Raw genomic sequence first — 11,256 nt, forward strand, 5'->3', positions numbered from 1 at the left:
GTAATAGCTTGAAGCTTTTTTTTGTGTTTGTTTTCACTATCTGCCAAATTACTGTTTGTTGTGAAGTGAGTGGAGTTCACTGCACACAAGTGAAAGCAAAAAATTGGCCGAAAAACCGATAGGTCAGGTTGCTTGTATCTCAAGACCGGAGGAATATGCTGTATATGAAGCAGCTTCTGGTTGTAAATGTGCGGACAAGAGATCCTGACACTGCACTGTATGTGATGTGTGTGTTCGCATGTTGCGTTACTTCAGCTGACAGGTGCAAAGCCCTGCGGGATGGCACTGTTGCCATCTTCCACTTGGCTGAACATGTACGCCACATCGGAGGTGAAACAAATCCATTCCTGGTTGCCAGACCCTTTCAGGGCAAGTCTGGCTTTACAGTGTTTGTATGTGTGTATGTACAAGTGCTCATAGGTTGTTGTTGTTTTTTCTTTCTGTGGAAAGTGTCGGTGTCTCAATGGCGTCTTTAGAGTGGTTAATCAGAGAGGAGGTTGAGGAGAGTGTCAGGCAGGCTTCGGAAAAGAGTCCTCAAGCCCCTCACTCGTGTGTCGCGTTGACACCTCTTAACCTCGCTCTGTCATCTCTCACGCTCGTACACACTTCACTCCTATTGACACTTACCACACAGCTCTCCAAAGCCGCATCCACTCTACACTTACTGACCCCTGTAGAGAGCGAAAGGATGAGGTTTATTACGTTGTTATAGCATGGTAATTACATCTGTGTGTTGTCAACCCTTTATCAAGTGAGGAAATAAGTGTTCGGAATGTTGACCCACACCTAATGAGGCACGATGTCATTCTTTCCCCCAAAAGAAGTTCAAAATATTACTAATGATTCATTAAAAATCGGAATATAATTTGTTTGGCTGAAAATAACATTACCATGATTGGTAATGCCCATTCTCATAACATTTAATCAGATAATAACTGGTAATTGGTAATATAGGTAATTTTGCATACTCTGTATCCTTTATCATTCAATGTTGAAAAATAATCATCATCATCATAATAACCGTTATAGTGTCTCATTGTTGTATGAAATAATAAATAATATATATGCTAAGTAATACGATCAAATAATAATGGTTCATGAAAAATATTAACTAACTCAATTTTACTATGGTATCATAACATTGCATTTAATATTAATAATAATAATCATATATATTTTAAATGCCTCTCTCTTGCTCGCTCTCTCTCTCTCTCTCTATATATATATACTTATATATCTCCATCCATCCATTATCAATCAACCTACCATGCATGTTTTTGGGATGTGGGAGGAAACCGGAGAAAACCCACGCAGGCACGGGAAGAACATGCAAACTCAGAGCTCAGTCCTCCGGTCCTCAGAGCTGTGAGGCAGACGCTCTAACCAGTCGTCCACCTATATATATATATATATATATATATAGGATGTCGTCAAAATTACTTATTTTTTAAATTGTAACATTGCATAGTCATAACTTGCTCATATATTATTTACAGCCAAAAGGACTCAAATCTCCTTTTTTTGTCTTCCACAGTCGGAAGTGAACAAGATCCGCCGATGTCCCTGCCTAGTGTAAGTGGCACCGGGGTCAAATGAGAAGGGGTCAGAGTTCACAGTGCAGTAGGTCTTGTTAAAATGCCTTTTAGCCTCCTTCAGGGATATTATGTAATCGCTCTGGGAATTGGCTCGAGCTCTTGGTTGGCTGATTTGCTGCGCGTTATGTACATGCCAGATGTATATTCATTAGCCTTTTTAGGACAGGGGTCACACGAAAGTGGGTCACGTTTACCTGCTTTGCTCTCATACCTTTGTTTTCATACCTGCTTTTTCGGGGGCCCAAGGCAAACCCAGTCATGGGGTCCGCAACATCCACATGTAACTAAATGCATTCCCCCCCCCCCCAAGTACAGTACTTAAGTTCCATTTTGACAAAAGGTAAGTACAGTATGTAATTTAGGACAACTTGTCCTGCTTTTCTTTTTTTAAATCCCGCAGCCCAAATAACAAGTTACATAACAATTTTTCTATCTTCCCCCAGTCCAGTGAAAAATATTTATCACCAAAGAATGAGAATTTCTGTTTCTATTTCCTGAGCTCGATACGATAGTCCTCAAAATCCTTCTTTGGGATTATTATCTAAGAGGTGAATCATTTCAACACTTACTGTAATTGATGAAAACATTAATCAACATTTGATATAGTTTACCACTACAAACACTCGAGTTCGTCTTCATGATGAAAAGTGTCGCTTCTGTCAGTCTCTACATGTTCAATGCATTTCCTTTTTAACTGGAGAACTCCACTCCATACTCACAACCTCACCAACAAAAAAAATTTTTTCAGCCGTCTTAATGAATCAAGTATGCACATGCGCAGTAAGAAGATGGAATAATCCATTGCATGAGAAGGGAGGTACGTTCCCTTGTGCCCTACCGTGGAGAAGTGAGTCAAAACGAATCAAGAATCTGCATGTAGTATATCAGTCACATCACGTTTGTTGAACACATTGCACGTCATTTTATTTACACACATGCATAATAAAGTAAATGTCACGGAAGGGGAAAGAAATTTCAGACCTCGGAGTTGATGAAACAGGTAGCAGAAGGGTGCGCAAAGGGAAACGCGCCTAAGGAATTAATTGTGACACTTTTTTCCTTCTTTTTTTTTTAAATGTAATTTTATTTATTTTTTTAATTAACACAACTACAACCTCTACTTTTACTACTGTATTTGTGTTTGGGGGGGGGAATTGTGGCAGCCCAGATTTCCCTTCCGAGCTACGCAACTGTTTGCGCCTGATCCATGTATTGGAAGTGTTTGAATATAAATACCACCAAATGGGTCGTCTTCAATCTTTCTTTTTTAATGCGGTGATAATAAGAGTATTAATTTTAATAAGCGTCCGTTCAATAGCCTCTGAATGTGAGTGATGGTGGCCGATTTTTGCACGACATTGATCACTGCCTTTTCTTCACAGTCTTTGTCCCTTCGCCTCCATTCTCTCACACACACGCACACACTGTAAAATTCCTCCTTCGGCAACCTAACTGGGCGCACCACCTTTTATCAGTCCACAACTGTTAAATTAATAAACTGATATTGAGGAACTATCAGCTGAGGGTGGGGGATAAATAATTTGGGTAGCAGAAGGCTCAAGTCACGTGACTTTAGCGCACACTGTTCGGTAATTATTCCCTACGAGGAACCGAGTGAACACACATAAGCAGAATCACATGGTGTATGACTATTCCATTTTTAATTGAATACCCCTGCTCTTTAAGCAGAGGTGTTTCTAATATTTTGGTTTCATCATTTAGCGACAGGAGAGAGCAGAATGTTAATTGCCAATTGTTGATTGGCTTATTTAGCTATATGTAACAGGGAGAAAATATTAGAATGTAGAAAATATAAAATGCAGGTCTCAATGTCAAAGTTGCGCATCAGTCTATTCAAAAGCTGTTTTCGTCCTTATGCGTGAGTCTTGATATCCAAGTTGATCAGTCACTACTGAGTGGACGTTAACGTGTTATTCAAGACACTGCCACCCACTGGTCAGCCATTGTAAATGCAAAAAAATCCTCAATTCCAAGATGGTGGACGGAAGAAGCCAGAAAGAGGATGACACAGAGTTCCACTGTAGTGACTGATACTCTACTTTGACATCATGCATAGAGAAGAAAATATCTTTTGAATAGTTGTTCGCTCTTGCGAGTTTTGGTGTTATTGCAATCCATTTGCCATTATTGGAATATGGTGACATATATGAATGTTAAAATATAAGAGAAAATATCTCTGACAGAGAGAAAATATATCCAATTTCACTTGACTGTTCATAAAATATTTATTTACTACAAGTAATTGTTCGTCTTTCTATGCCAGTGACGTATACGTATGTGACAGGCCGAACAATTAGATTTTCTTCCACTAAATGGCAGAGGGTACAATTAACCTTTATATCCATCATTATTTAAGTACTTTTGATGATACTTGTGGTGACATTTTTATTTGGTGGTGTGCCGTTACATTTTTCTAATGTAAAATGCGTGCTGTGGCTCATTAACATTTGGGTTTACCTAATGTTGTTTCTGGCAAGACACACAAAAAGAGGTGAATCAAAAGAAACTATAAATATCCCAGCGCATGAGATACAGCAGCCTTCAAGGCCATGGGAATATAGTGATGATCATTACGACCGGCTATCATAATCATCACCATAGCCGATGTTAGCCTGGCGGAGATCACCGCAGTTTACCCGGAAGGCCGTTGCAGCAGCATCCAATGCAAATTTATACGATATTGAGCTTTTCTGCTTTTTTGCCGTGAGCGAGAAACACATACACACACGCGCACACTACCTACTAAAGTGCAATGTGTGACATAGTCTGATGAATTTCCTGCAGCTGATGGTCAAATGCAAATGATGGAAGAAAGGGGGAGGTTGGGGGGAGCGAGTGCAAATCATGGAAGTGCTCTTGTCGCCCTCCGGCCATCGCTGACCTTTCGGCCCCCCTGGCCATGGCCCTAAATGTCAGAGGTCATCCACTGGCGTCAACGGGGAGTCGCACTGGCCGGAGATGCATCGCCATGGCAACACTCAGCCCACGAGAGATGGGGAGTTGTATGTTTATTGCCTGATGGACTGAAATCCCTCACTCACGCACACACACACACAGGTTTACATTTGCTTTTGCACCAGTGGGACTCTGGAAGCTGGGTGGAATCCAAACTTATACACTGTGGTAACGTATACAGAACTAAGTCTGCAGTAGTAGTACAGCAACTCTTCTTTGGGCAAAGAAGAAGAATCACTTTTTATTGTCATGAACATGGATGCATGCACACGAAATTTGTTCTCTGCATTTTACCCATCACAGTGAACACATACACGTTAGAGGAACACACTGGAGCAGGGGGCAGCTGAAGTGCCCCGGGAGCATTTCGGGGTATCAGTGTCCTGCTCAAGGACACCACAGCCATGAGTCCGGGGGATGTTGGCGGATGGTCCAGTCGGGATCTTGAACATAGGTCCCCCACGGTGGCAGGCGATGATCCTAACCATTGGGCCACGGCTGCCCTAACTATGCCAAACTATGTGTCAGGGTCACAAAGACCCTGAATTTGGGTCTTTGTGACCCTGACACATAGTTTGGCATAGTTAATTAATTAGTAATTCTTAAACTAGGGTCCCTGCGCTGAAACTTGAGGATCCGTGAAATAAATTGCAATAAATTGTATATATATTTTTTTTAAGTACATAGCTAGTATATGACCAGTGTGTCAGCCAAACATACTGTACATACTAAACCAATTCCTCCTCTCTACCTTAGCTTTAGGACAATTAGCTCGAAAACGATTGTGACGTATCACATAAATCTGCATCTGTGCAGCAGTCGTAGCGCTCTCTTTTTAAGTCGAGTTGTGCAGGTGAGGCAAAGTGACCTCGGTAAAATATTTGCTGCTTGAAGGCGCATACATCTGGTCAAATGTGTTACAACGTGGATAAATCAGTGCTTTTGCGACGTATAATTGGGCACTGTGTCTTTCGCAATGTTCCGCGGGATTGACTGAGGGCGTTCTACTGGGCTCCTTTCTCATCATATCGTTAGCCTCATGCAAATGTTACCTAAGTCATATTTGAACATATACGAAAAGCAAGAAAAAACTAGATTTTCATCAAGCATATTGTTATTCTTTATTATTTTGGTTGAAGTATTTATTTTGAAAATGTAAAGTAAATAAGGTGCCAATTCATTTGTCTCTTCGCCTGCAACAAAATTTTAAAACAATGTTAGAAACAAAGATAAATGACAGTTATTTAATTAATTAGTTAATTAGACGGTTATGCTATTAGGCTTCCGCCATGCAAAGCATTGAAAATGATTCTGCTCTTTTTTTTATAGTCGATAGAGCGGGTAGAAAAGTCCCCAAATATTGCATTCAAATTGCTTAAGTTGGCAACACTAACTGTGCTCCACTGTTTGTAGCCATCTTGTTAGTGTAAGCAGTGCACGTTCGCTAGCGATAACGGCTAAAGATCGAATTTAATTCAATTGAATTTGATTAAGTTGCGTTCCATTAAACAGGTAATTAATACACGGCTTGAAACGCTCTAAAAATAAATAATTCACATGTAATTGAGGGGCGTTCTTAGAAACATTTCACCCTTTTAAATTAGAATATTGGGGAATATATCTTGAGGTCTTTGCACACCTTGTCACACACACACACACTGTTGTAGCAATATTTTCTATTTTACTGTGAAAAAGAAAGAAAGAAAGAAAGAAAGAAAAGGAAAACACCAAGAGATGTGGAGAAAATGCATAAACAGCTGTTTGGAATGCCGTATACGAGGTTTTCTGACTAACACGGCAGCTGCTGTCAAACACTAAACATGTCGGTCACTTGCAAAAATAACCTGCTGTGTGTAGCAGCCTGCTCGGGTAAATTTCTATCACACACGGTGTATGAATCAACCTCAGGCAAAAGATTACATGGCGGGGGGAAAAAAGCAATTCATTAAAATGTGACTTACTCTATTGAACATTAAAAATACACTGCATTACATGTTATGTTGTTGTTATATGGAAAATTTCAGAGATGCAGATGAATAACTCTCGTATAACTAAAGTGAGCATACATAATATGAAAGCTGTGATTCCCAATTGCTGCAGTGTAATTACCCAATTTTACTGTATTGGTCCGAAGATTATTTCCTACAAAGACATGAATACCTTGACTTACGCGGGCCACATAAATTGATGTGGCGGGCCGGATGTGGCCCCCGGCCCTTGAGTTTGACACCAGTGCTTTAGGGGCTCCGTATGTTTTCATACAACAAAGTATTATTTTTCCTTATTTCGAATTAATGGCATTTAAATTATTTTCTTCGGGTAAAATTGAATCAATTGTGACAGGTGTCACAATTTAACTCCATTCCACTAGAGGGCAAAAGTTACCGATAAGTGCTTTTGCCATTCACACAAAAGATTGTATTCAACTAAACAGGTTAGCTTTCACAAGTACATTTGTGAGTGACTCGAGACAAGATAAGCATTATTTCATTATTCATTTTCTGGCGGGGGTGATGTGAGAGTTATCTCATGGAAAATATGTATACGTTGCTCAATAAAGGTTTGGAAACACTGTATTATAAAGAGCGTTAGTTACCGTACCTGTATTAAGGACATCAGGTGTACCTAATTTTATGTCCGGCAGGGCTGAGTGAACATTTGCTTGCATCTTGCGACATCTAGTGGCCAGAGGAGACCTCCTGTTTGCACGCTGTTACGTTGAAGTCAGTGCAGTATGAAAAGGGGGGAGACAGAAGGGGACGAGATGGGGTTTAAAAAAAAAAAAAAAAAAAAAAAAAGAAGCCCACTAGACTTGCCCACTTTGTCCCGAGGGAGCTCCGAGGGTCGATGCCCTGTTCCACCATATGTCTGATCACAGCTGTCAATCAACAGGTCAACGCGGCTCGTGGGGATGCAGTGAGATCAAACAGTGGACCTGAGGGATGACACATGCAGATGGAAGGAGGAAAAAAAGGCAATAAAACATGCTTCAAAGATGGTAACGGTGCACTGCGAGGCAAATTATTGTTAACAGTAATCTGCAGAATAGGCGCCTCGCATTGCCATCGATTGACTATTAAAGGGTCTTTGAAGGGAGACGAGGAAGAAAATAGACGCTGCATGGTTGGGCTGCGGCTGCTGTGTCCTATGAGCCTTAAATACTGCTACCTACTACTTGTATGCAATCATGTTTCCAAATAGACAGCCAATTTGGACTCCTGCTGCTTTTTGTACGCTCACGAGTCTTTGGGGGGTGGGGACCATTTTATAAATTTGATTTAGTCCACAACTCTTTTGTTTGCCCAATGGTCATCCATCAGGCACTTTTTTTAATGTCCATTTTTTAATATATAAAAAGAACCACTTTAACTACACGTTTGCTTCATTAGTCTTTTAATGCACTCATTTTAATATATATGGCTTTTGCGTTGCATGGTCGAGTTTTATCTTGTATTTGGCTTTTGCGTTGCATGGTAGAGTTTTAACTTGTATTTGTAGATGTAATGTCGAACTGTGTTAACCGACAATGGTTTTCTGAAGTGTTCCTGAGCCCAAGTAGCAATATCCTTAGCAGAATTTTGCCGGTTTTTAATGCAGTGCCGCCTGAGGGATCAAAGGTCACGGGCATTCAATGTGGGATGTCGGGCTTGCTGCTAAAAGTGCAGACATTTCTCCAGATTCTCTGAATCGTTTGATGATCAAATGGACAGTACATGATGAAATCCGTAAAAGCCTTGCAATTGTACGTTGAGAAACGTTCTTAAACTGTTGGACTATTTGGTCATGCAGTTGTTCACAAAGTGGTGCACCTCAAATGAGCCTTTCGAGCCTCCTTTTATACCCCAACATGACACTCACCTGTTTCCAATGAACCTGTTCACTTGTAGAATGTTCCATACAGGGGTTTTTTGAGCATTCCTCAATTTTCCCATCTGCAACCTTCCCGTCTCAAACTTTCTTTGCAACGTTTTGCAAGCAACACGGACCAACATCATGAAACTTGTGCCACATGTCTCAATACGGCATACGGCTGTAATATGCTACAAGTTTGTGGAAATATTTTACCACAAATGAGACCGTCTATCCTCCAATACAATAAAAGCACAAGTAAAATAGAAACAGTGAAACAGAGAAATGCTCATTTTTTTGGGGGGGCCTGTTACAATGTCCCGTGCCACAACTCGTTATGCTATGGAACACAAGCTGAGACATGTCGGCTCGTTGAAGACAAACGTGCAGATTTCTCACTACTTCAGCGTAAGCGTGAGTTGTATTTTCAATCATTTGTTTTCTATTATCTGTTTCTACTCATTTCTCTGCCAGTCTGTCAGAATATGTCTTCACATGAAAATGGTCAGTTGAGCAAAATATGTTGGGGCCCACTGTACTGTCCTGAAAAAAATATCAATGACATCAGTTGATTAATCGACTTCAACTCGACTATCATCACATTATAGTCCACTTCAAAAAAAATAATCTTTGCTTGTTCAACCCCTCGTAGATACCATTTTTTTTTTTTTTTTTTTTTTTTTTATATCACGGAAGCTACATGCCAAACTAAGCCACGATGACTGACTGAAGTCAAAGTGCAGTATACCGTTATGTCCATTTTGGGCCTTCTGCATGTGTGGTCAAACTACAGGAAATCAGCCTTGGAATGCTGCTTGTAAATGTGGTGCATTAAAACACGGCCATAATGTTTCATCGCCATCTCAGCGGGGCTGATCTTCTTAGCTCACTCTCTGCTAATCAGGAACATCTTTGGGCACTAATCTATGCACCCCCTGCACCCTTCCGCCCATCTCATTAGATTAACAAAATGGCATGCGCACACACACACACACGCACGCACACACTTCGTGACCTCATTTGTCTTGAAAGGTAGTTACACATTGTTTGAAACGTGTTGATTTTAAGGCACGGTACATTGATGACAACAGGTTATCTGCAGCTTGAAGGACTACTTCAGGCCGCTCTGCCAATTTAAGAGCGCTCACTAAACATTTATTTAGAGTTTAATGTGGTCCAAATGAAACGTAACAATGGATTGTTGATACAGTCATGTCGTCGATCTCAGAGAATTTATGACTAAAAAAATGAAAAAAGAAAAGAACCAACAAACTACTGTACTACCACAATAGTAAAAGGTGATCTCAATAGTTAGCAGAGCAGTGGACTTAGTGGTTAGCATGTCTGCTTTGTGAGGTTTTGGATTTGAATCTCTGCTGAGGCGTTCCTGTGTTGCGATTGATCAGTCTCGTCGTGATAGCGTGGATTTTCTCCGGCTTCCTCACACATTCCAAGAACATGCGTGTTAGGTTCATTGAAGACTCTAAATTGCCAATAGGTGTGAGTGTCAATGTCTATATGTGCCCTTCGAGTGGCTGGCAACCAGCGCAGGGTTTGCCCCGACTCTCGCCAAAAATCTGATGGGATATCGGCTTCAGCTCAGCCTTGCCCCTGATGAAGACAAGCGCTATAGAAAATGGATCTCCTTAGTTTACTTCATAAAATGTCCGGTGAATCTACAATACTGGTGTGAAATGAACTAAATAGCAGAAGAAAGTGTAATAAGGTAATGATTAACATGCACGCTATTTTAATACAGAAATAGGTTTTGCGTTTGTTTCTTAAGATAGTGGCCTCCGCTGTAATGGATGCAGTGCCTCCTCACTTGATCGACCTGTTGAGTCGTCCACTTAAATAAATAAGTGCCACATCCTAAATAGATCACAAATTCTTTAGAATTTGAACCTTGATTGGCAGATTTAAAGGTTGTCATTGTCAGGATAATTAAAGCCTTCATTTTGGAAAATCTTTTTTACAGCCACTTTGATCAAAATTTATGACCTCCCAAGTACTGTAAAGGGTTTTGTATTCTTTGAGAGAAAGAAAAGTTGCACGCTATATTTCCTCTAATTGTGTCCTCTGCTGGTTGCCTTGGTGCACATGAAAAAGTAAATGCCACACGCCAAAGATGCCTCCTTCATTTCCTCAAACTATGGCTTCTGCTCGAAAAGAGAGCTGTAGTGAAAAAAATAAATAAATGCTGCACTCTAAATAGATGCCTCTTTGTTCCCTCTGAAAACTGTTTAAAGTGAATACAGACCCATTTTAACGTCATCAAATTATTTTATAAAGAAAAAAGCATTGGTGTTTATGGAGTGTGTGGCATTTTTAAGACAAATTAAGATTTAAGGATTAAGTCTTATTTTTAATGATAATCAAGGCCTGCATTTTGGGGAAAATTTTTTTTTAAGGATCAGCAGAAACCTTGAATGTATAGTTTTATTATATTTTACAATAAGTATGTACTGGATAAATTAAACACAAGGAAATGGTTCTTTAAATCTACAAAGCCTGCAAATATATTAAAAATATGTTTTTAAAAGAATCAGTCGGGTTATGACCACTACAAGCATGTGTGTGTGTGTGGGTGGGGGGGGGGGGGGGCTGCCTGTGTGTGTGTGTACAGCAAACATATGCAACCACATTAAAGCCTTAAAGCTGGTGAATTGAAGAGGATTTGAAGCGGAGAGCAATTCATGGGAATTAAGCAAATTAGGTCTCCAATTAGCACTTGACATTGAATAGGGAGATTTTGTAGCCCTCCCCCACCCCCCATAAAAAAAATAATTAGCCAGATTTATCATTGTTCTAATGAACATTATAATTCATCATGGTC

The 11,256-nt window shown here is 40.2% G+C and overlaps 1 long non-coding RNA gene across 2 annotated transcripts in view; it reads left to right on the plus strand.

Moving 5' to 3' along the window:
- LOC133480979 (uncharacterized) overlaps positions 1–11,256 on the plus strand; it is a 42,025-nt gene that overhangs the window by 23,271 nt on the left and 7,498 nt on the right. Inside the window, exon 3 of one of the 2 annotated variants that reach the window (XR_009789413.1) lies at positions 7,464–7,899. The exons of the other annotated variant lie outside the window; for it this stretch is intronic. This is a non-coding gene — a long non-coding RNA (uncharacterized LOC133480979). Of the gene's footprint in view, positions 1–7,463; positions 7,900–11,256 lie in introns of those variants that run through there. 2 annotated transcript variants of the gene reach the window in all.

This window comes from Phyllopteryx taeniolatus, chromosome 7, assembly GCF_024500385.1.
Source record: "Phyllopteryx taeniolatus isolate TA_2022b chromosome 7, UOR_Ptae_1.2, whole genome shotgun sequence".
Classification (NCBI taxonomy): domain Eukaryota; kingdom Metazoa; phylum Chordata; class Actinopteri; order Syngnathiformes; family Syngnathidae; genus Phyllopteryx; species Phyllopteryx taeniolatus.